The following is a 26,097-nucleotide window of genomic DNA, read 5'->3' as shown; positions in this document are numbered from 1 at the left end:
ATTTAGATAAGAGGAGGAAACATCCAATACAACCTATAAAAACTAAAAATGAAGAGGCAGAAAAAACATATCATAAATCCTGGAGAAAAAAAAATGCCCAGAAGACTCAACACAGTAGAACAGTGGAATATGTCTGAGAGGAGTTGAGGATAACAGCAATAACTAAGCTTGCTGAATTAAGATCAAAAAGGCCATACAAAGAGTGACATAACTAAGAGCTGGTTCTTCAAGAAGATAAACAAAACTGAAAAATCCTTGATAGGCTAACAAATAAAAGATGAGAGACAGAATTAGAAATGAAAGAGAAAAAATTACCACATGTGGTTTAGAAATACAAAGGATCATGAGATAACTATGAACAACTATATACCAATAAATCCTGATATGATAACCTGACAAGGAAATTTTAAAATATGAAATTACAAACCACTATCCTGCCAATTATATATGCTGTCAAGAATTATAACATGTCTGAAAATTTGCCCTATATTCAAGTTTTTAAGTTTGCTGTCACAATTTATGGATTCTGGAAGAAAATAATAATAGACTTTTCTATAATCAGGCTATTTTTAGCAGTTTCTGTGGCCTACAGGTCTTTCAGATGCTGGCAGGAGCCTGCATAGACAGTATGTTGCATTACAGAAGGGAAGTCATAAGTTTAGTGAAGCCAAGTTTTTATAATGGATAGTAAACATGCCTGTACTTTGTTCCAGAGGGAGCCCTATCTCTATTTTCCAAGGCTGTTTGCTATACAATAATCCTTGAAAATTGGAAACAATTCAATTAACCATCAATGAACAATGGAATACTACTCAGTTATTAAAAAAAAAAAAAGATGACTCTTGCCATTTGTGATAACATGGATGAAACTGGAGGGAGTTATGCCTAGTTGTTGGGCAAGCTCACAGGCTGGCAAGGCAGCAGGGCTGGGAGGCTCTGAAGGCCAGGAGGCAGGAAGGGGGTGGGGGGAGGAAACCCAGCCTCCCAGGCCCTCCACCCCCCCACCCAATTTTTACTCTTTCTCAGAGCTCTCTCTGGCATTCGCTCATGATCTCACCTCTTTGTCCTCTTGTAGCTGTCCCCTGTCTCTCAGTGATGCAACCTTTATAGCCCTAGCCTCTAGGCTCAGGTGTGCACACTTATGCATGCCCACATCCATGCTCCCAAAGGCCTTCTGCAGTAACAGATCAGGCCACAGTAATAGACAGAGGCTAGTGGCAAAAAAATGCCTGATTTATTCATTTACCCTACACTAGTGAAATAAGTCAGAAGGAGAAAGACAATACTGGATATTGTTACTTATATGTGAAATAAAGAAACAAAACAAAGAGTGAGATAAAATCAAACTGGCAACAAACCCTCTAAACCTGACTGTAGAATTGGGGCTACCAGAAGGGAAGTAGGATGGGGAAGAGCAAAGTGGGGAGAGGGGTGTAATGAATTACGCTCTAGGACTTTAAGTGCCTTGATGGTGGGTGTAGTGTGGTAAAATACATCTGAAGGGGGTGATCTTATACCTGTAAATTAGACAAAACGTTGTAAACCAACTTTATCGCCATATAAAGAAGAGAGAGAGAGAGAGAGAGAGAGAAAGAGGATAATTTGAAATGTTACATTTATACACTATAACTTTCCAGCAATGAAAAGGAATAAACTACTGATAGATGTAAAAACTGTTGTAAATAAAAACATTTTATTTCAAATAAAAAGGTGCTCAATAGAAAAGGTTAGGTATTATGATTACCTAAGTTCAAAATGAACATCCTCAAATTATTTTCCAGCTGACATTTAGATTAATCTCATTAAATTGCAAACAGAATAGAAAAGAATTCCAGTAGGTTTGGTTTTACTCACTTTTCTTAAGTTAAACAGAATTATCATGTTTACAATAATCACACAACTCCAGGGATCACCACTCTTATTGTGCAATTTTTCTAGTAATTTTAACATTCTGTTCTAATTTAATGAGATTTTATACACTTTTTCCTATGTTACTATTGTTGCTATGATGGAAAGCTAAAAATGTATAATAAGATGCTATTGAATTATCAAGATGGCTATCAGTTTTTATCTATGTGTTCAAGCAAATGATCATTATCATCTATAATAATACATTAATTTTAATTTCTGAAAATAATGCTTTTATATTGATTCATTGATTTTCTAATGGAAAATTATCTAATGGAAATTATCAGAAAATCCAGAACACTTATAAATCCAGAGAGAGAAGGCTGCTTTGCCCTCTGTGTAATCTCTCTGATCATCCCAGCTTTCTTGCCATCCACCTGCCTTCAAGTGTGGTTGATACAAAATCAGTAAAGTTCAAGTGTTCTTATTGATCCTATGATTTTTCTTATTTTCTTTAAAACTTCTCCTCAAATTAGATAATGTTGGTGGTGTTCTACATTTTCATCTTAGGAATTCTGACTCATTTTTTTTCAGCCACAGCCTATAATCTATGGATCTTTCTTAGTTTTTAGAGGTGTTTCATGTTGCCCTTGTATTCATATTTTGTTGGTCATTGCATTAACAGTCTGGGAAAGAGTGTGAAAATCCTATAATCACACTGACACTGAACTTAAAAATCATGGTTATCTTTTACTTGACAAGACTTGTTTTTACTCATTTGAAAATAAGTGAAAATAACAAAACAGTCAAGTTTGCCAGAGAGTGGATGATTCATTTAGCCATGTTTGTAGTTGAAAAAACTTATATCCAGGTAAGGGTCCAATAAATTAGCTATCTATTATGAAAAGAATGCAATGGGAGTTAGAATTGAAGAATTCACTGAGGAAACTATCCTGCTAGTTCTGGGTGAGATGATTAGCACAGACTCTTTGGAGATGTACAATGATATGATAAAACAGATGCTCCTGTCTACTACTAGTTGCTTCTCCCTAAAGGCATACAGCACATGTTGTCTATTTTGAGGCATCAGAAGTAGAAGGTGCCTTTCAAACTCTTCCCAACAAGATCTTTGAAAGAGGTGTAAGCTTTCCATAAGTTTCAGACATTTTAGATATGGATTATTTTTACTCTGAGGTATAGTAAACATTTAAGTCAGCTTTTAGCTATTTTTAGTTAAATAACTTTATTCAACCCCTCAGATTTGTATGTGATATCATTGTTGTTTTCACTAAAGTATAATATGCATGAGGAAATGCATAAATCACAAATATGCAGCTCAATGAACTTTCACTCACACACTTAGCCTCCAGATTAAGATATTTAGTATTAACATCACACTAGAAACCCTATCATGTTTTCTTCTAGGGGCTAGTCTCCACCTCGATTTCTAATACTGTGGATTACTTCTGTCTTTGTTTGAAATTTATATAAACAGAAGCCTATAATATATACTAAGTTCAAATTTGTGTAACAGTAACTTCTCATTAATTTATAGTATAATCTATATAGCTATATGCAATATAGGATAGTTATTTATTTATTCATTCTAATGTTGGTAGACATTTGAGTCATTCCCAAGCTTTCAGTTTTGACAAGTAATGCTTCTATGAACACTTTCATTCATGAATTTTAATATTCATAGTTAAGAATTACTGTTAAGGATACAATTGTTGAGTCAAGAATATGTATATGTTGAGCTTTAATAGAAGCTGACAAATAGTTCCACAAAGTAATTTTAATTGTTTCCATTCCTACTAATTATGTATGAGATTTCTAGCTGCTCCATATATGCATCAATATTTGATATTGTCTGTCATTTTCATTTAAGCTCTTCTAGTGGATATGTTAGTGGTACTGCATTGTGATTTTAATTTCTATTTCCTTGAGAATTCCTAATTGTACTCACTTTTCCACATGCTTTTAGTTTCTTGTATATCCCCATCTGTAAATTTTTTTTCAAATGTTTTTCCATTTTCACTTAATCTTTCTTTTTTTTTTATTTATAGCAGTTCTCCATGTTCCTTTGAAGTATTTGTTGAAAATGTCTTCTTCCATCATGTGGCTACACCTCCCCTCGCTTAGTAATGTGAATACATTCAAAATTTTAATACACATAATGTGCTTATAGTAAATACTGGAAGTTTTCCCCTGGACTTATAAAAATGATGAAAATGCCTGCTATTACCATTTCTTCTTAACATTGACCTAAAGTTTGTAGCCAGTTCAATCAAACAAGGAGGATGAAAAGAAGGAAGACAGAGAGAGGTAGGAATGGGAAGGGAGAGTGAGAAAAAGTTATAAGAATCATAAGAATTAGAAAGGAGTAATTAAAGCTGTTATAATTTATAGACAAAAATGATAATGTGTTAGAAGATCCAAAAGAATCTGCAAGTTATTAGACAAGGTTGAGTTTTGCTAGGTCACTTAAAGCAAGGCTGATATACAAAAAAGCAATTCTTTCTGCAATATATAAGCAGGAAACTACATACAGCTTGAACTTTGTCTAGTCAAAAATGTCTTATCTGCTTTTAGTGAGTTCTCCTTTTGCTTTTTCACCCTCATAATCTTTAAGCTTCTTGCCTTTACCCTAGTCTTTTATCTTAATCTTTTAACTCTCACTTTAATATTTTTAATCTCATTGACTGCTAACCACTTTTTCTTCATTCTAAATCCAGTTATTTTGTAGCATTATTATATTCAATCCAAAGATGGAGAACGAAAAGTTTGCTTCCCTGTAGGCTATTCTTTCAGTTAATAGTTCCCACCAAACTCATTTGTGAACAGAACCATGTAGAGCTGAATGGTAAACAGTTTAATGGAGAAGTCTTACACTCATTGAAGTATAAAAATAAAGTGTTTTATTTTTTTAATATCTGCATCTACTGTTCTCTGCCTAGCCCTCTCCCTGCTGGGTAATGAGAATTCTAATTATTTCTCTAGTTAACAATCAATTAAATGTATTAGTGATAGCATATGAATTGTTTGATGCTCCAATTCTTATTCTTAACTCCCTTATTTTATAGACAAGGAAGCTTGAGTTAAGAAACTTGTCCAAGATCACACGAGTGACATGATTTGAACTCCATAGTCATGTTTTACAGCCAACAACCATTATATAAATCATATTGATAGAAAAAAAATTACTTATGCAAGATATCCTGAATATACTCAGACATCTATTTGTTTTTCTTTTTTTTCTTTTTTTTTTTTTTTTGTGGGACCCTCGCCATTGGCTGGGGATCAAACTGGTGCTGCAGAGGCTGCGGGGAGACTCGCAACTCAGTGCTCAACCACTGAGCCACCAGGGGAGGCCCAGACATCCATTTTTCATCAAGAACTTTTACCCAATATACATGAAGAGGCCTTGATACTTCATAAAATCCTTGACTCTGAGGGAAAATTTTTTTGTATTTACAGTTAATTCTTGGTATTTTCAGGAATTGTATTTTATAACATCACCACAAACAAGCATAGAATTAATAAATACTGAATCACTGCTTCTATGGGAAGTAAAGGGTTAATTTCCTTGGGCAAAAAGAGTTTGGTTTCTTCAAGTCTGTGGTCATTATATTTTTGTCAACTCATTAATACATGATCTTGTTGTATTGATGTTCATGTTTAAACAAACTTTAATTAATATATTTAATTTATCAGCAATGAATTAATGGCCAACATCAGTGTAATTCATACTTGAATAGAGTAACCCACATTTTCTCCATAAGATACATCACAGCCTCCTTATGCACTATGATTGAAGGCATAAACAGTAAAATCACAATATAAAGCATAAAAATATGAAAAACATAACACTAAATATATTGTGGAAATGATACTTGTTTACAGCATGAGATGTAAACCAAGAAGGCAGAGTGTGTTCTTGTACCCCAGCTGAGAATGTGTGCATCTTGCAACTCATGTTTTACTTCTCTCCATATACGTATGTCTGCAAATAACTGAGAAAGGACCTGGAGTATTGATTTTGGGGTTACAAATACATTTCATCAAAGAAACACATTTACAAATTCAGAATTTGTGAATAATCATCTATTAATTAATTTCGAGGAAGAGAATGCTTAGTCAACAACAGATCCTCAAAAATATTTGTGACCTCTCACCCCCTAAAATAAGAACCAAGACCCAGGATAACTTAAAGTTTTTATCAGATTCAAATCCAGCAAATTGAGAATGCCAAGGCTGAATGGTATTTTATTTGTCTATTATACATTTGCTTCTACTATATTTTGGTAGATATCAATAAAACACTGAGGACTAAGTAAATACACTCTCTAATTCATTTTTAAAAACAGAAACTCCATTTGTTTCCCAGCCCACTAGGGGACTACCCACAGGGCGCGGCAGACCTCTTCTGCCTCGCCTGCTGCTACCCTCAGCAATGTATTTCTGTCCGTCTGCCTGTTCTGCTCCCCATTTTGTTTCTGGTGAATCCTCTCACCCTCCCATGCCTCGAGCCTGTACCCCAGTTCTTGTATAAATAAAAATAAATTAAAAAAAAACCCAGAAACTCCAAATTACCTAGTGAGTAAATAAGCTAGTATATTAATTGAACCCAAACTTTGTAACATCTCCCTTTATTGTAAGGTTAATGATGAGAGATGTTATTTCCAATATTGAATAGCATCAATGTTGAAAGCAAACACTGAGAAAATTTTCCTCTGACGTCAGGACGGTGATAAGTGTTATTTGGAGTGCGTGGCTTGCTTTTGTTTCAGAAGCATTATAAATCCTGCTATGATTTATTTCCCTGTTTAATATTCACTTCTAGGAAGTTCAGCCAAACTATGGTCCAACATTAGCATACACTCATATGTACATTATCCTTTTAATTTTCTTCCCAAACATCATTTTACTCATTTTATAATTTTCTCATTTTCTTTCCATTTTTACATTTTATTGTACCTTACATCATTTAAGTAAGGATAAATATACAAAATAATAAATTCTGCATATACACTTTTTAATTTACAACCTTTAAAAAAACTAATGGGAAAAGTATCAGCATAGATGCAGACACTGGCAACTTCTGCCAAAAAAAAAGGACCTGGATTTACTTTACCTCCAGAAATCTTTTCTATATCCTATTGCAGTTTCTCTCGAAATATGAAACCTTCTAGAAATGCAAATTCTTAGACATTATTACACACCCCCATATCAATCAGAAACCCCAAAAGAAGAGCTGAACAACCTGGATTTCAACAGGCCCTTAAGGTGACTGGGATGCACACCCACCTGCTCTATGGGAAAATAAGTGTCATAAGGGTCTCACACACGTTCTCTTTTGTCCTAAAGTGAACTTACAACTCAGAAGTTCTCACTTCGAACACATGAGAATCATCTAGGAAGATTTAAAAAAGCATGATAGGCTATATCCCAGAACAAGTACATGAAGAGCTGTGACCCAATTATCAGTATTTTTTTATATCTCCCCAAGTGTTCTGATAAACAGTCAAGGCTGACAATCACTACTCTAATCCTAAAGACAGGTTCACAGGTCCTGTTATGAAATTATGACTATTCCTCACATCTTGGAGTACTTCAGGGTAAATCTTCCTTCACAAAATTCAAATCAATATGTTGCTAAGTGTCATTAAGAGAAGTTGGTAAGATGGATTCCTATCTCCCATGTATACCAAAAGAATTACTACATAAGTTCAAGATTAAAATATTTAAAATTTCAAATCTATAAAAGTACATGAAGAAAATACAGATGAAAATTTGCAAAATCCTAAAATGTAAAATTCACAAACCCAGAAGCAAGAGCAAGATGATGGAAAAATTTCACCATATTGGTGCAGGATGAAATCATTAAATTTGAACAGAGGGGTGATTTACTATACTCCCTTTGATTGCACAACAATGTTAATCTAAGCCTCAAAACTGAATATAAGGTCTTCACTGACACAAAGGGGGAAGACAAAGTCATGGTAGTCAAAGAGAATCCTGTCAATTTCTTGACCTTTCTATGGCCCATTTTTAAGACACAAAAATATGGAAGAACAATGTTGAGTCACTTTCTGCCTAAAAGAAATAAAATAACAAGTCTCTCAAGGGTAGAAGAAGGACAGTTGGGATTAAGAGTAGAGGAGACCTGTCTGAAAGTCTGAGTGGGTAGATTCTTCACAGGAATTTCTATTATCATCATTGTAACATCGGAGCAAGTGGGATACCTTATATGAAGGTGATGAGGCAACCAGACCAAATTTCTGTAGCTTCGGAAGGTAATATGAGAGATGATAAAATTATCCTGGAAAGTATGTAACAGCAATAAAAATTTCAAGAGCCATCTTGGGGATTTGAGTCTCACGGTTGTAACAAGAGGAAACACCAGCAGATGGCAGCATGGACTACTGTACAGTTGGGGATCTCTTTCATTTTAGTGAGACCAATCATCTGTGGGTGTTAATAGCCATCTTAGCAGGCACAGGCATAAACAGAACCCAGCTGAAGGATCACTCACATTATTGCAATTCAGTGACTCTCTACAAGACCCCCAGAACTCACATGCCTCTCCAGGAGAAGTAAAGAATGAAGGAAATCCTGAGTTACCATAGTTTAAATTTTTATAACCTCAGTTGAACCCAAGAAAATTGAGTTAAATGGCTAAATGTATCTCTCACAGATAAGGCCTATTTTAAAATCAACTTTCTGGTGACAAAATTATAATAACAATAATAATAACCACTTCCAAAGAGCAAACTTGACAAAATGGAAGAAGTCAATTTTGGAGTTTTATTTTATTTTATTTTCCTTTTAAGATGCAACACATTTAAACAGGGTTGGGTTCTTCTTTAATAGCACAAAAGTTCACCAATTCTCAATTACTTTTTTTTTTTAGAGGCATGTTTTATTTATTTATTTATTTGTTTGTTTGTTTGTTTTGTTTATACATGCACTGGGTACAGTCAGAAGCGCGGGAGGGTGAGAGAATTCACCAGAGCCAGAGCGGGGAGCAGAACAGGCAGAAGGACCGAAGCACACTGCTGAGGGGAGCAGCGGGCAGCAGGAGAGGTCTGCGCGCCATGCAGGACCCTCCTCCGGTGGCTGGGGGAGCAGCCGGGGATCGAACCGGCGTCGCAGAGGCTGCGGGCAGCTTCACAACCCAGCGCTCAACCGCTGCGCCACTGAGGAGGCCCTCAATTACTTTTTAGATTATTTAGAGCATCTTTCTCATATTTCTCCCCCTCTCTTCCCCTCTGCAAAGCTAATTATCCTCTCCAAACCATTCTGAAGTCCAATTTATTCTTTATGACTCCAAACTAAAGTCAAACTGATGAAGGTCAGAGCTGGACCTGAGTGGCAGTGAGGATTTGTGAAAAAACCTAAACGATTACCTTTACTACTATTATTAGTAGTAGTAGCAGTAGGAAAAAGTAATAGTACCTTTGGTGGGTACTATCTTGGTGGGTCATTTATGGGATGAGAGTGGTAATTTTTTTCTCAATTTTTTTGATTTTGTTGCTATTACCAATTATTTTTCTTTGCTGACCTATTATTAGGAAGTATTAGGCTAACTGTTTTCCTAATATTAAATTATCTTTGTGTAACACACATGATTTTAAATACAAAATGGGTAAATGAAACCCCCTTTGAGGAATGTTTAAATCCTAAACATGCTATACCTATTTTCATCATATAAACAATTCATAGTCAACCATGATCCCAATCAGCAAGTTTTTCTTCCCAATAAAGGAACAAATTATAACTCTACTGTTGTAGTAAATACCAAACAGATTGCTGCTTATAGAGAATAAGGAGAGATATAAGACAGAGCATACAGATTAAAATAATGTCATTTCCTCCTTAATACTAAGTAAATAGCAGTAGGCATTTTGCGAAGTGTATTAAAGGGAGCAGAGTGCTACGGAAATCAATAGATAAAGACTTGTTAATTGAAAGCAAACTTAGAGCAATTATATTAGCAAGTAATTGCAATAATCTGTAAATAGTAAGGACCAAGCAGCAAAGAAATGACAGGGATTGGTGTCCCTCCTTTTGTGCCATTGCATTTCTGGGCTTGTCTCTACTATTCAGCAGTGTATCTAGTATTGGAAAGGAAAGAGCAGAACTATAAGACTTATGAGCTGATGTCATAAGTAATTCGATGGCACGAAACAAAAAACACCGACACTATGCAGTAAGAGAAAATCTGTTTCCAAACGAGACTCCAGCAAGTAAATGACTATTCTTACCAGGAAGAGATCTATTTAACTCTTCCTAGATTCAGAGTATAACATAAAAATTCATGGACAGAAATATCTCTCACTGTGGCCAAAATGCAGCCGGTGGAGATAATGAGTGTAAGGTGACCTGTTATGCAGTTATTGGAGGTCCCACATATAGCTAGCACCCTAAAAGTCAATCCCATAAGACACAAGTGATAAAGATTTCAGAAGGGGTATCCTGTAGAAAAAAGTGGGAGTTAACAGCAGGGAGCTAAATTGTAGGCAAGATACTTATGTGGTCATGAACAGTTACACAAAAACAGACTATTTTCTTCCCTCGTAAAATGAAGATAATAATATCCACCTTAAGAAGATATCAGAAGTAGATAAAATATATGTGTATACAGGGCAATACACGTAAGTATTCAATAGACTTGTTATTTTATTATTATCGAAGCAAATCTTGAGAAATATAAAAGATCACGGAGATTTACAATGTATTTAGATAGAAATAAAGATCCTAACATAGAGAAGTAACATTTCACAAAAGAATACCATGAGTCAAAAAATGATGTAGGACACAGCAATACGTGAGTAAAACTGGGGAAAAGAGGACACAGTTTGCATAATGGGGCTAAGGAGGATTATCCCCTAAACTCTATTAGCTCTTAGCCAAAATTAGGTCCTTAGGGAGGAGAATGGAAAATTTTTTATAAGAGTATACAATACATACTTTGTAGATATTTGGATTATGTTGAAGTTAGGGTATAATAATATAAGCATTGTTTCATTTTGAAGTATGGATATACAATTCTCAATGAATCCTCTTTTGATCCTCATAAAATTCCATGTTAAGTAACTGCACAGATAAATTCACAAAAGACACAAGAATAAGCAGTAACTCTAACAGAATCATATTTCAATGACATTTACTTCTGCCTGGCCAGATTATGCATCTTAACACTCATCACGCTGTATTTTATATGTTTGTTTCAGACTCTCACTTGAGTGTGAGCTCCTTGACAGGAGGTATGGTTTTATACACCTCTGTGTTTCCCAGCACTACACACAGCATACAAAGATGCCGTAGGGTCACTGCAGGCCTTAGATAGGTTTTAAAGTCCCCACCCTACATCATTTAAAACATGACAAATATTAGTGGCCATATTATAACTCAGTAAAAAAGTATTTTTATTATAAAATTTAAAGATATTTGTAACTTTTTTTTAATTTAGCCATGAGATAATACTTCACGATTGGCTCTAATTTATACATAGTCTCACTCTCAAAATTCAGAAACAGGAATTCTTTCAAAGTGAAAAATTAAAATTACAAATTGGTTTCAATTGTCATAAAATGTTAATGCACATGAACCTTAACAATTAATGAGTTTAGAACAATGTTAATTTTTGTAGCTATTTAACATTTATTATTTTTAATTTTTCAGGGTTATTTTCTTTTTATGATTTGAAATTTTTTTTTCATTCTTAAATATTGTTATTAGCCTTTGAAGAGTCAGAAGACCTAAACATTAGGCATATTGCTACATTGTAGATGAAACAGTTCTGATGTTCTGATGACTTATAGTTCACAGTCAATTAGTGTTTCTAGATTAGATGGCTAATTTAAGAATATGCATATGTCATTGAGTATGAGCCAAAGCAGTAAAATAATTTATGACAGAGCTTTATTTTAATGGTGGTATTACTAAGCCCTTTTACATATAACAATGTGGCTGGTTATGTCAGTGTAATGTTGGAAAATTGAGAAAGAAACATTTCCAGAACTGGAGGGTTAAGCTGGCTGTCAGAACAGGCCAGCAATTGAAGTCATCCCATAGATATCAGCAGGGGACAACCAATCTGAAAGCAGACAAACAGAAGTCTAACAGCCTCAGGACTTCAAAAAGAAGTTGGATTTCACACACACTGGTAATACTAGAGTCAGGCTTTATTGTCGATACTCATTAAGGAGAGCTGGCAGACAGAATCACAAACTAGATTCCTCTGATTCCATCTTCTTTAGGGAAACCTGTTTCTGAGATTGAGTGTGAATCACTGCAATGAACAAATATTCCTGTGGGAGAGGGGTGTCTTATTCCTTGTGTGTATTGCAGCATTAAGAAAACAATAACTCTAAAACAACAACTCTAAATGGTTGAGAGAAACATTCAGGAAAGCAGTTGGGTGGAGCCCAAAGTTTAGATGACACTTGTTTAGTCACCATCATACTAACCCTAATTATGTCACTCTTAATTATGTCTATACTGGACCTCTAAGTTTTAGTCAAGTCATGCTCTGTCCAGGAAACATGCCTGTCTCCAAGGCCACACAGTCATTTCCAGGGAGTCTGGGAAGAGAGTTGAAAGTTTTAAAGTGTTGCTGGATGAATAATGATTTTTAAATCATTTTTAAATCTGAGATTTCCACACCAGACTATTCTTTCAGCACTATTAAGGGTGAGAATCTTAAATGCTAGACTTAAAACAGAGGTTTGGGGGTAAACAATTATTTACAACTTAAAATTTCATTCGCTTTAATGATTACGAAGTACACTTGAACCACAGTTGGATATTTAAGTAACTTTTTGTTATACCTACATTTCCATCATATTCAACTTTTTTCTTAAAATGTGTTAGATATAAAATTACCAGTCATCTGTTGGTATAAAGTTAAGGGTTGTACACAACATGTAATTTGATGATCATATGTATGTTTGGATGTTCTCTCTCACCAAAGTCTTTTGTGAGATAAGCAAATGCTAAGTATTACATTATAGCTATTTTACTTTATAGAAAATGACAATGTGCTGGAGCAAATCAACTAGTCCAAAGGTGCCAAAGCTCTGGAGAGGAGAGTTGAGAGCTAAATGTATTGAGTATTATTATGTGTAAGAACTCTGCAAATATGTATCTTTTCATTAAGCATTGTTTCCCAATTGTGTTTATTGATAAATGACCATTTCCAAAGAAAAAAAAAATCTGGTATGATGAATAGCACAAAGAGGGCCCTAGGTGACTTTGGACCACTCTGACCTGCTTGGTCTTCTGAATTAAGCAGCCTACTTCTTTCCACATACTCCCTCCAAACAATGTGCGTCAGTATTTTCACTGACCTGCAAACATGCTCCTTAACACAGTCAAGTTTCTTTCTTTCCTCTTCTGTTACCTATGCAAACGTCACCAGTTCCACAAGGATTCCTTCATCCAATATTTATCAGAGTTCAGTGACGAGAAATGCCACAAAGACTTTGTTATAACTGATCTTATCTATAACACAATAATTCACAAAGCATGAATTTAAAATAATGATGTTATAATGAAGTCAGTGGATGTTTATGGCAAAGAAGCTCTGAGGTTTAATCTCTTTAGAATAAAGCAAAGTGCATAGCTGATGCTAGACTGCAACTTCAAACTCTGAGTCCGTTGGAATATAAGAGGTGACATTTTTAATAGAGCTTGAGATCAGCAATGTGGTTTTAATTCTCCACTGAACTATGTGAACATATTCTTGACAAATACCATTTTTTAAGTCATCGAGTTCTAAAGTACAGTCCACAGCATTTACATCTGCAGTACTTCCACCTCCATAATAAAATATTAGACTTGAAGGATAAATAAAATATCCACCTTGTTTTTTTTTTATTCTTTTAGGAAAAAAGACTGTCCTCTAAAAATGTTCCTTAATTCAGAATGAAACTTACAGAGACTAACCATAATAGTTCATACCTTCTATATAGGCAACATAACTAAGCCTAACTAACTCACATAACTTCCTACTTTTGAATGACATTTTTGAAAATAATTGTCAGAATTCTTTATGGAAACTCTCCTATATTTAAGGACATTTTAATCACACAATTTTAAAAAATCATTGCATGAAGGGTAAAGATAATGGGTAAAATGCCCCATTCTCAAGGTAAGTAAAAATCTATAATGCAATAACACATGTAAAATACTCAGGTTAGAATCTGTAGCTTTAATCGAATGTTGTCAGTCTATTAAGAATTTCCTTCTAACTTATTTCGCTGAGGATGATTCCTTCTAGCTCCATCCATGTTGCTGCAAACTGCATGTGTTTATCTTTTTTGATTGCTGAATAATATTCCATTGTGTATATGTATCACATCTTCTTGATCCAGTCATCTACTTTTGGGCATTTGGGCTGTTTCCATAGCTTAGCTATTGTAAACAGTGCTGCTATAAACATAAGTCAGAAAGAAAAAAAAATACTACATGGTCTCACTCATAGCAGGAATATAGAAAACCTAAATAAGAGACCAGGAAAAAGACTAATTAATACAAAGTAAAACTCAAAATCAACAAGAAACTATAAACCAGAGACACACTATGGGGAGGGGGGCGGGGAGAGGAAGGATTAGGGTCAAAATAAGGAGGGGTGAAATTGTATGGGGAATATAACCAAAATGAAAATGCATACATTGTACAAAAATGAAAAATGATGTAAGAATTATATAAAATAAAATATTAAAAAAAAATTCCTTCTATATAATCTAAAGTTACTTTCAGTCAAACATGCACTGAGAATTTACTATATGTAGACCTTGTGCTAGGTTCTGAGTGGTCAAAATCACATAGTTCTTGTTTTCATGGTGCTTTCAGGTATGTGTAACAGAAAGACATGATAGAAAAAATCACACTAAGGATGATATAATTATAAACTTGGGTAAATAATCTGAAAGAAAGAAACTGCCCCCTGTAAATTCATTTCTGAGATTCAAATTCTCACTTAGGCACTAGGAATGTAATAGCAAAAATCAATATGTTTCTGGGCCTCCCTGGTGGCGCAGTGGGTTGAGTGCAGCACTGTGAAGCTGTCCGCAGCCTCTGCAGTGCTGGTTCAATTCCTGGCCAGCCAGGGAGATACCTACATGGTGAGGCAGACCTCTCCTGTCTCACCCACTGCTCCCTTCAGCAGTGCTTTCCGTCTGTCTGCCTGTTCTGCTCCCCACTCTGCCTCTGGTGAATCCCCTCACCCTCCCGTGCCTCTGGCCTATACCATAGCGCTTGTATAAATAAAATAAATCTTTAAAAAAAAATTGCTATGTTTCTGCCCTCAAGACTTTATAATTAGGGGGGATAGGTACAACATAAGTAATCATATAAATCATTCCAAATCATATTTGGTCTTGCAGATAAAGCATAGTGTATACTGGTAAAGAACATCAAGGAGAAGGGTTAATTTAGATAAATAAATAAGAGGTGCTTTAAACAGGAAAAGTGTGTGCTGAGCACTAATGGATAAGAAGGATCTATTCATCTAAAGTAAAATTTGAGATAGATAGAAGCAGGTGTAAAGATACTGAAACACACACAAAAAGTACTCATTCTGTTCAAAAATCAGAGTGTGCTATGCCAGTTGGAACAGAGGAAGGATGAGAATAAGGTTATAAAAAATAGGAATCAGATCATCAGAACCATATAAGAAACATCAAGCGGTATGGATTAAATTTCAAGTGCAAAGGGAGAGCATAAAAGGCAATTGAAATGATTCAAAGTTTAAAATATTCCTCTTGGCAACTAAACAGATTTTGGAAGAAATTCCAGTTGGACACTATTGTTGTCCTCCAAGGAAGATGGGAGAATATATTGTACCAAAGTTTTGACATTGACAGTGGACATAGAGATTTGATGTATATTTTGAAGGTAGATTCAAAGAATTTGATGCAATTGATGGATTGGGTGGGGGAAGGCAGGAAGATCAGAAAAGTAAATTAAGGATGACTCTTAGTTTTATGGCTTAAGCAACTGAATGGATAGTGTTGATGTTTACTAGGTTGGGTAAGTGTGAAAGCAGTACAACTTTGAATGGAGATGGAATGGATGAGGTAGAAAGGAATTCAGCTGCAGCCAGGTAGATTTTCAGATGCCCAGGATAAATTCTTTTTGAGATGTTAGTTGGCTAAATATGTATCTGAGGAGATATTTGAAATGGATAAAATTGAGGGCTTTTCAATCTCTAGATGACATAGAACATGATGGTTATGTATGTAATAAGCACCAAAATTGTGTAGAGAGAAAAGAGAAGGGAATCCTTCTTCTAGGGAAAAAGGTAAAACTAGCAAGAGAGTGATAAGTAGTCAGTGAAATCTGGGACATCAAATATTATATTTTTAAAAAGAAAATGTATTATGATGCTGAGAAATCAAAGTCTCCTTTGACTTTTACTCATTCATTAATAACTGGCAACTTATTTTAAAAGGTAAATTACATATCCAAATAACACCACTAACATTATTACAAGTTCATAATAGAGTTGGTAAACTACTTCCACATATATTATTTCACTTGATACCACCAATAAATATATTTTATTATTGTTTGTATTGTATACTTGACATAGGGGCTCAAAGTAGTAACTGATATTTAATAACAAATTCGATGTTTATTCAATGGTTTCTGCTATGAGAAACATGTTCTAAACTCTGTGAATATAACTGCAAAACAAAGAAATTCACTCTCCAGGTCACAGAGACAATATTCTTCCCAATGAATATTGTACCATAACTTATAATGTACCACAGAAGGCTATGATAATTATTGAGAGCTGCAGAGTTTTGACTACAGAGTTGACCTTTCTTTTTTTTTATCTTAATTACTCACTTTATTTTTAACTCTTCAGAGATGCTAATATATTCACATTGTTGTACAATGGTTACTTTATTTCTTACAATATGATAAATCCAAAAATAATATGTTTTATAAACTAAATATACATGGTCATTCTATGTTAATATATAGAATAACATTACAGGATCTGTATCAAAAACTTTTCAAATATTTCACCTATACTCCGAGATTTCTTAATAATAGCAATCCTTGCCAAGAAGTTAAAATAGCATAAAAGTATATATTGTTTATGTCTGTCTAACCCAATCTTATCCACTTGGATATTATCCTGATATTTTACCAATGTAATCATTGAAGCATATGGCCTTCTTGATATGCCATACATATTCTCTGTTTCGCTTTCATGGATACATTAAATTTTAGAACTACCATGACAAAAAACAAAGTTGAGTTGAGCTTTTTCAAATAGTAAAGAAAAAAAATAAATCTCAATGTACTTAATAGTATATACTTTATCTTCTTTTTCTTACCCTCTTTTCCTCTAGGAATTTATTTCTGTCTAAAATAATCTATGGATGCCACAAAAAAAATGTGGCATTTTATCTGTGAAAGAGTCAGATAACATTAGTTCTTAGTGAATTTATCAATAAGTCTGGCACTTCAGAGATTTATGTGTGGGTCATTCTGACAGGACATATGTAACATTGATTTTTGTGGCTGGATTCATGCTAACAGGACTTGACTGTATAATCTTGAGTAAGAGCCACTGACACTTTGAAAAACTGCTTTGCATTTGTGCTTATGTTTTGGATAAAATCCATAGTTTAGATTTCTTTGCCCTTCAAAATGACCATGATGGTCTTTTTTTTTTTTCCCCCCTTTGGAATTTGCATGGGCTCAAGAACACTTTCATTTTAAGAACTGACTTTCACTGTTGCCATGACTGAATCATTCTTAAAGCAACTTCAGTCTTACAGAGAGATTTTTGTTTAATGTCCTCCCTGACATTTCATAAGATTAGAAAGGAGTTAGCCAATAACCTTTGTATGCAGTACACACAGTCTACTGCCATTAGCATGTGAGTACAGAAGAGAAACTTATTTACACTAAAGAACAGGCAAGAAAGACCTAAATACTATGGAAGCAAATGTGAGCCAGACCAATGTTTCTCCAGGTGGTGGTACCATCTTTTAAGGGGCATTTGGGAAAGGCATGGGGTATCTGGCGTTGTCACAGTAAGAATGGGTACCACTTGTTTTTCATAAGAGAGTGAGCTACAGCTGCTGCACACACTACAGGAAGCAGAGCTGTTCACCTACCAGGAACTACCCTATGTGCCACATGACTTTTGAATGTTCTGCTGCTCACTTACATAGATAGAAAATCTATTTATGATATAAACCTAGAATCTAACTACATTTTACAAAAGCCACAGTGTATTTTTGAATGGTTTTCCCTAAGGTACATTTCTCTGAACTTTAACCAAGAGTTATTCATTATTTTGTACAATTATGTCCCTAACTACAATTCCACCTAGAGATCTGAGTTGTAATTCAACATACCTACATCAGTTTGCATTTGGAACAGTCTCATTTCTATAATTCTATGCATCAATGCAAGCATCTCACCCCTTCATTTTACTTTCTTGTTTAGTCATGACTATTTTCATATTAAAATATATATATTTTTTTCTTTTGGGGGGATATATACAGTTTTTATTATACGAGTTTTTAAATTATTTTCTTATTAAGGTAACATTGATCTACAACACTGTATATGATTCAGAAATAGAGGACTGCATCTCTTCAGATGGATACCATCACACCAATATTATTTCACTTAAGTTGATGTCATTTATTTTTCTTTTATATTGAAACTGAATCATTATATTTGCTTTTCAAGTATTATACATACGATTATTAGGAGCTAAACTGTGGAAACAACCTAAATGCCCAAAAACTGATGACTGGATCAAGAAGATGTGGTGTGTGTATATATATATATATATATATATATATACACACACAATGGAATACTATTCAGCAATCAAAAAAAGATAAACTTATGTCATCGCAGCAACATGGATGGGGCTGAAAGGGATTATGCTCAGTGAAATAAGTCATAAGGAAAAAGAAAAATATCATATGGTTCCACTTACAGGAAACATAGGGAAACCATACAAGAGATTGGGTGGGAAAAGGCAAAACTTGCAGTCAAACTACAAATTGGAGACAGTCATTGGGTAGGGGGAGAGAAAGGGATCAGAACAGAGGGAAGAGCACAAGAGTCTGTGGTGATGGTTCACGGGTATCTTTGTGGTGGTAATTTTATGTGGACAACACCTGAGAGGAGAAATCAAACACTGTACAAAAATCAACAATGATGTAAAAAAATATATAAATAAATATATATAGAAAAAGAAAAGGGGCTATTGGCCCAATGTCAGAGAAAATAATTAACTTCTGAATTCTGAAATTAACCAGAAAAGGGAAACAGTATAATCTCCTCTCTGGGCCAGATTTCTCCAGATAATGTTAATCTGGAGAAATTACAGCAGCTTCCCCGAAGTATTTTGAAAACATTGACTAGTTATGTTGGAGAGATATAGATCAAAAATTCACCCATTAGCGTCACTGTACAGATAATAGGAAGATCTGTTTCCTGATGGCCCTTAGTCAACCCTCTCGGATCAGATCATAGCCTGAGAAAATGTCACTCTGATATAGGAAGTAAATATATCAGAAGCAAAATACTGGCTCCATGAATGGTATCTATCTCTATGTAGCCCAAGGGCTCTGCTACCTTAAACAAACTAACAATAAAGTGTTTCCCCTAGAACAAATCAAACTTCTTTTCCCCAGGAAATTATGTCATTCTTTCGTGAAGCTTGCAGTCTGGTGGATGCTTCCAGTATGGTACAACTTGGTGTAAAAGTCAAGGGGCATTAGGTAGGCTGTATGTCCTTATCTGACCTTTAGCTACATAGACCCTGCTCCTTTCCTCCAGAGGATTCCAGGACCAAAGACAAATGTGCCCTCTGGTGGCTGGTGATCATCTCTTATTATATTTTGGACATAGGTTCAGCTTTTCACTCCAGTTGTTGAACTTTTAAGAAACTGAAACGAAATGCACATAAGAAAAAGTAATTAACTTTATAAGGATGCAGTAGGACACTAGCCAGAGGCAAGAAATATTTTTTTTAAAATATCACCTTAATGTATCCAGGTACTTCAGTGTGATCATTTTGTGAATAGAATCTAGACCCAGAATTCTCGGGTTCAAATGCCAGATCTGCTATTTACCAATCCTGTGACCTTGGTCTAGTTATTTAACATCTCCAGCTCTGTTCTTCTATAAAATAGTGATAATGATAGTATCCATATATAGGATTGTAAGGACTAAATAAATTAATTCATGCAAGGCCACAGAGCAGCATATCCTAAGTACACAGTAAATATGAGTTATTAGCCCTAAGATTGTGTTTCTCTTTCTAGGGATATACAGTTATACTTGCAAAGATGTTACTTTCCCGGGTGTTTACATGAGAAAGAAATCCAAATATGCTGATCCTCAATTTCTTTGTGCTTCAGAAAAAAACATAAACTCCCTCTTTCCCCCAAATTACAAGTATATGAAAATTAAAATACTTTCCCATGACTACATGTTAAAATATGTATTATATCTTTCTAGTAAAAAGTGACCCAAGAAGAGGCAAGGGAGACAAAGGACATTCCATTTAAAGATTGAGGAGGTAGGTTTAATTCTGATCCAAGTGTGTCCTGGATTCATCTATAAATAAAGTGACATTGTGTATATAGAATTGTGCAATCTTTCAGTATTATCCTTTATATTTTTTTGAATATTTGCTTCATATCTGAAGGAAAAGTTCAACCTCCTATTCATACTGCTACTCTGATATATCTATACCACTTCATTATTGTTCACAACATTAGTGATTACCACTGTGCCCAAACATCAATTAATACTTGATGATGATTATGAGGTTGATGTAGCCAAACAGAAGAGCCTTTGATTATTCTCTGTCTCTGTGACAGATCATCAGGGTATATCTAAATAATACTCTAAGACATCCATTTGAAATGAATTATCTAATAATCACTAAAACCAACTTTTCACTGGATTTACTGAAAATATTTGTCTCACATATGAGGTATAGCCTAAAGATTTTGAAGATTCCAGGCTTCCCTCCTCTGTATAAATTAATAATAGTATAATCACCCCTCCTATTTATTTATATTTAAAATACCGGACATGAAAATTTAATCCTTGCTTTCAATAAGTTACATCTCTTTATACTGATGTACCCCCCATTTTTCTACTTGTATCTCAATAACTTTGTGATTTGTTTTTCCTGGGTGATGTTAATAGCTAAATTCCAGTTGATTAATTCAAACAAAGGGTTTGATGACAAGTAAAGATGAGATCCACAGGACTTGAAATCCTGCCTTCAGCAATTTTTCTCTTGACTCCTGGGATCCAATAGAAGGCAGCGCCATTTCATAAAGCATTGTTAATTGTTAAATAATACTATAAATACACATTTAAATTAAATTTTCAAAGAGGAAAAATCAACCATAATGAGAATGATACATACTTATATTTACCCAATCTCCTCCAATGTATTTCCTTTATCTCCCAAAAGAAAAGTAAACAAATCCTATGAAATCTGTCAGAGGTGCCACAAAGGACATTTGGCTTCTGCCTTTAAAAGCACTGATCTTCAGAGAGGGTTGTAGCTGACTGTAACTCAAAGGATTCCTTGCTCAGCGACTAATGCCATTGCTGCTGAACATCATGTGCTTTACCCTTATAACAGAGGATTCAAAGATAAAGAGGTCTCAGTAATTTACTATTCTTTTATGAACACTTTTAACTGAGTAAAACAATGTGTCACTACATATATCATTGGAAGAATTTATCAGAATCATTTGCTTATAATAAAATAACCTTTAACACCATAAAAGCTCACTAAGATGGAGGAGGGAAAGATGTAAAATGAAGCAAGAGGGAGAAAAGAAAGGAAGACGGATGAAAAGAAAACAGATGATGATGACAGGAAGACACGATAATATTTTAATGCTAATAGTGTGTCTATCTTTGTTCTCTTACCAGGCTTGGCAGGGAAAATTAACAACAGAGTAGAGAAAAGCATGATATGTTAAATTACTAAGGCTATGTCAGATAAAGCGTTTGTCTGATGTTTCCATCTCTGCTGGAAGGCTAGTTTAAAACTGTGTGACCTGTTCTTCAGAGAGTCAAAGATAAACTCCAGCAATTGTGTAATTCCTCCCACTGATAGAGATAAATATGTTCATATTTTTCCCAGCTAATCCTCCTTGTTGGATGATAACATAAGGCTGCATCCACATGACATAAAGAGATTCAAGATATCTGGACAAGCATCTGGCCGTCTGTAATACTGTCTGTCGACTGGGTCATGTTGTTATCAGAGGTCCTTTCAGATTAAATAAATTTGCTGAAAGTTAATGCAAAATGAGTACACAAACCTGTATCATCTAAGTAAGTGATACCAATCCTTTTGGCAAAAAAAGAGTTGTATGGGAAAGTCTTTTAAATGCTAGTGTCCAGGTATCATGAAAACCAAATTAAATCAGTCTCTCTAAAGTTTGGTTGTCAGTATTTTTTTAGAGTTTCCTAAGTGATTCTGAAAGAGCAACTATATTTTTATTTCTTTATTTATTTATTTTACATCATTGTTCATTTTTAAACAATATTTGTTTCCCCCCACCCCCACAGGTTCCCCATAGAGTTTCCTTCATCAATGCACCTGTGCACCATCACCTCAGTCCCCTGTGCTCCTCCCTCCCTCCCTCAGATCCCTCTCCCACCTCCTCCCCTGCAGGATGTCTCTGATTTATAATTGTCTGTTTTTGTTTTGTTGTGTTTTGTACTGTTATTATTTTTTTACACTGATGTCTTATTTGGTTCCCCTACATTCCTAAGAGCAACTATATTTTTAAGAACCACTGTCTTCAAGCTTTTGAGACTGGCAAGTATGCTTGAATCTGGTAAGATTTCAAGCAAATATCAGTTTTTCCTAAATGTGAAAAAAAGACAGGGCATTTTGAGTAGCTTAGAGATTGAATTAAAAATATGTGTTATAAGAGATATTAATACCAAACAGCAAAAGTAATGGGATTGTGGATGAATCCTGTGAAACTGTGAAAACACAAAATTAAACTCAATTCAGCAAATGATTATTTGAATAACTATTGTGCAGTAGGTTCTAACTTGGTTGAACGATAAATATGTAAATAAGGTAATCTCACTAGATAGGATTACTTGACAAGGATAGTGACTAACATTTACATGTACCTCCTGAGCAGGAGATGAAATGAGCAAATGGTAAGGAAAACACTTTGGAAGTAAGAATCATTAGCTCTTAAATGAAAAACACTGAAAACTGACTTTCCTGTAGTGGAATACTTAAAAATTAAGTAGGGCTTCCCCAGTGACACAGTGGGTTGAGCACAGCGCTGTAAAGCTGTCTGCAACTTCTGTAGCGCAGGTTCGATTCCCAGCCAACCAGGGAGAAACCCACATGGCGTGGCAGACCTCGCCTGTCTCACCCACTGCTCCCCTCAGCAGTGTTTTCAGTCTGTCTGCCTGTTCTGCTCCTTGCTCTGTCTCTGATGAATTCTCTCACCCTTCTGTGCCTCTGACCTGTACCCCAGCTCTTGTATAAATAAAAATAAATCTTTAAAAAAAAATAAAAAATAAAAATTAAGTATACTCACATCTGTCTGATGGAGCCAATGAATTACAGTTTTAACATCCTATGATTTAAATGTGGTTTCTGTTTGTGAGTTTCTCTGTTTTCTCCAGATCCACCTCTTCACTTCAGCATCCTCAGTACATTTTAGTCTTAACCAGAGCTAATGGGATTTTTTGTTTCATACTTTCTGTATTTACCAAGAAGAATGTACAGTATATGATAAAATAATATTTTAAAAAGTGCTTGAAGAACCTAACCTATGGTTTACTTCACCTATAAATTACTTTCTTTCATAAGTTTCATTAATGAAATCTTAATTGCAATTGAAGTACTTTTTCTTTCCTTTCTTTAAGGAGTTCAAAGTATCTTATAGATGAAATAGGTTCTATGATGTTCTCATAGAAAGGATTATAGATGTTTCATTTGATCTAATTATGTGCTCTCTTCTCACTATTCACTCATTAAAAAATACTGAACTACTAATGCCTACCAGAAACTGTAAAAGGTGTTAAAAATATCATCATGAAATAAATATTTTAGTAAGAAGAAAAAGATTATAAACACATATATAAATGACATCAATTGGAAATAAATCCAATGATTAAACAGAGTACAGGGATTGAAAGTTAGGAGTTGTTATTTTAATTCAGATGAACAAAGAAGGCCTCAATGAAATTGTGACTTTTTGGGCATAATGCTGAAAAAAAGTGAGAAGGCAACCAAATACCCTTCTGCCAGATATTTCAGAAGATATCTAGAAGAAACAGTAAGTTTCTGAGGCAGTGGAATGGCTGGGGTATTGGAGAAAACGTGAAGTAAAAAGGCTGGAGAGATATAAGCAAGGCTAGAAGATGTGTGTGGTGGATGGAGTCAGATGATTCTCTTCTCAAACTTACTTACTTGTGATAAAAATCAGTTTTCTCTCCTAAACTCTGCTCTCCCCTATAATTAGGTATTTGAGATAAACGTAGAGTTTCTAATGTTAATTTGATAGAATCTGAATAGAGGGGGAATTCTGTCCTGCCTGCCTGACAGGTAGAATTCTAGGCATTCAACTCTAAGATTTTGTAAGTATAAACTTCATGTTTTGCTGCCAAATTACACTTAGAGGTGTCCACAGAAGTGGAATCTATACACAGCCTTTCCTCTTTCACCTCAGACACTTTTATCTGTGAGTCCTGGGATGGAGGCTGGGAGTTGTTAACGTTTTCTAATAAGCTGTGCCCCTTTTAAGGTCTGAAAGTTATTAGCCCCCTTCCCAACAGGATGATAGTTGTAATTTTAAGTATCTTTTGATGAAAAAAAAAAAAACATAAAAAGTTGCTATTTCAATAAAAAAAAAAAAAAGAACCTGACAAGAAACAAGTCACTCTCAAGTAGGATTGCTAAAACGATTTAAGTACGGGAATATTTATACAGGAATGGCCATCCAGCAGATAGTAAGAGTAGGAAAACATTTCCTGGACAGTGAGTGGAGGAAATGATGCTACAAAGTATAGGAGAGGCAGCAGTTGAGCAAGGGAAGTTGCTCACCAGGAGCTGTCGTGGTGGATTAGGCAGCCTCTACCAGATTAGAGACCCAGAGAAGAGGGAGTAGGTAAAGTAATGCCCAGCCTCTCTGAATTCCCTCTCTCCTTTCTTCTCTCAGTGTCTCCCATTGGCCCAATTCACCTAGAAACCAGAATACAAAGATATTTAGTAAGTTACCTTACAGAATAAAACATCTCAGGCACAGAAAGGAGTAAAAAGTGAATTTGGGATAAGAGAGGCAAACAGAGGGAAAAACAGCCCACACTATGACTGTATTTCATTTTTATTTTATTGACTTTTAGTCCAGAAGCAATTATAGCAACAATGGTTAACAAGAATCAAACATGTAAGTATGTTAAAACTTGTAAGGAGTCCATAAGATAATCTTCTGTTCATTAAAAATTGAAATGCCTGAAAGAACATGGAGAGATCTGGAGTACATTACAAGTGAAATAAATCAGAAGAAGAAAGACAAATACTAGATGGCTTCACTCATGTGGAATATAGGGAGGGGGGGATGGATCAGAAAACACTTGCTAATAAAAAAGACCCAATGGTTTTACTCCTCCCCCCCTCTAAAATATAACTTTAAAGTTACAAGGAAACAAAGATTATCACTAAACCTCTCACTTTACTAAGATCATTTTACTGAGAAGACCCTGAGGCTAGCAGAGATTGAGTATCTGGCTTCTATAGGGCAAAGCTAATTACTAATCAAGTCAATTTTAGGTTAGCCTTCCTAGAAGCAGAGCCTGAGACAAAAATTCTGGATCATGGAATTTATTGAGGACATGCTCTCAGGAGACACCTGTAACTGAATGAGGAATGCAAGGAAGGGAAAAGAGCCAGAAAAGGATGTGACACAGGTAAGTCTAGGCTGGACCTGATCCATGAGGATGCTGGAGCATAGCATACTATGGAATTGATCCCAACTCAGGCAAACAGCTGGATTTTTTTACACATTGGTTGTTGGAGGTGGGCGATGGGAAGGTGGGAGACTGGAAGGTGGGAGGTGGGGGTAACTTCTAGAATGAGGCAGTTCTCAGGACCTGCTATGAGTCATTTGCAGTCAATCCTGAAATTGAGGGATAGTGCACCAGACCAATATCTTCCACTGGACCAAATAGCATCTT

At 35.0% G+C, this 26,097-nt stretch overlaps 1 protein-coding gene across 1 annotated transcript in view; it reads right to left on the bottom strand.

Annotated features, from left to right (window-relative positions):
• Positions 1 to 26,097, bottom strand: part of FOXP2 (forkhead box P2) — a 1,127,785-nt gene that overhangs the window by 854,965 nt on the left and 246,723 nt on the right. The window contains exon 8 of the mRNA XM_054692568.1: positions 24,968 to 25,105. The gene's annotated coding sequence lies outside the window, so the exon portion shown is untranslated. The remainder of the gene's footprint in view (positions 1 to 24,967; positions 25,106 to 26,097) is intronic.

This window comes from Talpa occidentalis, unplaced genomic scaffold (genome assembly GCF_014898055.3).
Source record: "Talpa occidentalis isolate TD23 unplaced genomic scaffold, MPIMG_talOcc4v2.1, whole genome shotgun sequence".
Taxonomy (NCBI): Eukaryota; Metazoa; Chordata; class Mammalia; order Eulipotyphla; family Talpidae; genus Talpa; species Talpa occidentalis.
Note: the sequence above shows the minus strand (reverse complement) of the source record. Positions and strands in the feature narration are given on the sequence as shown.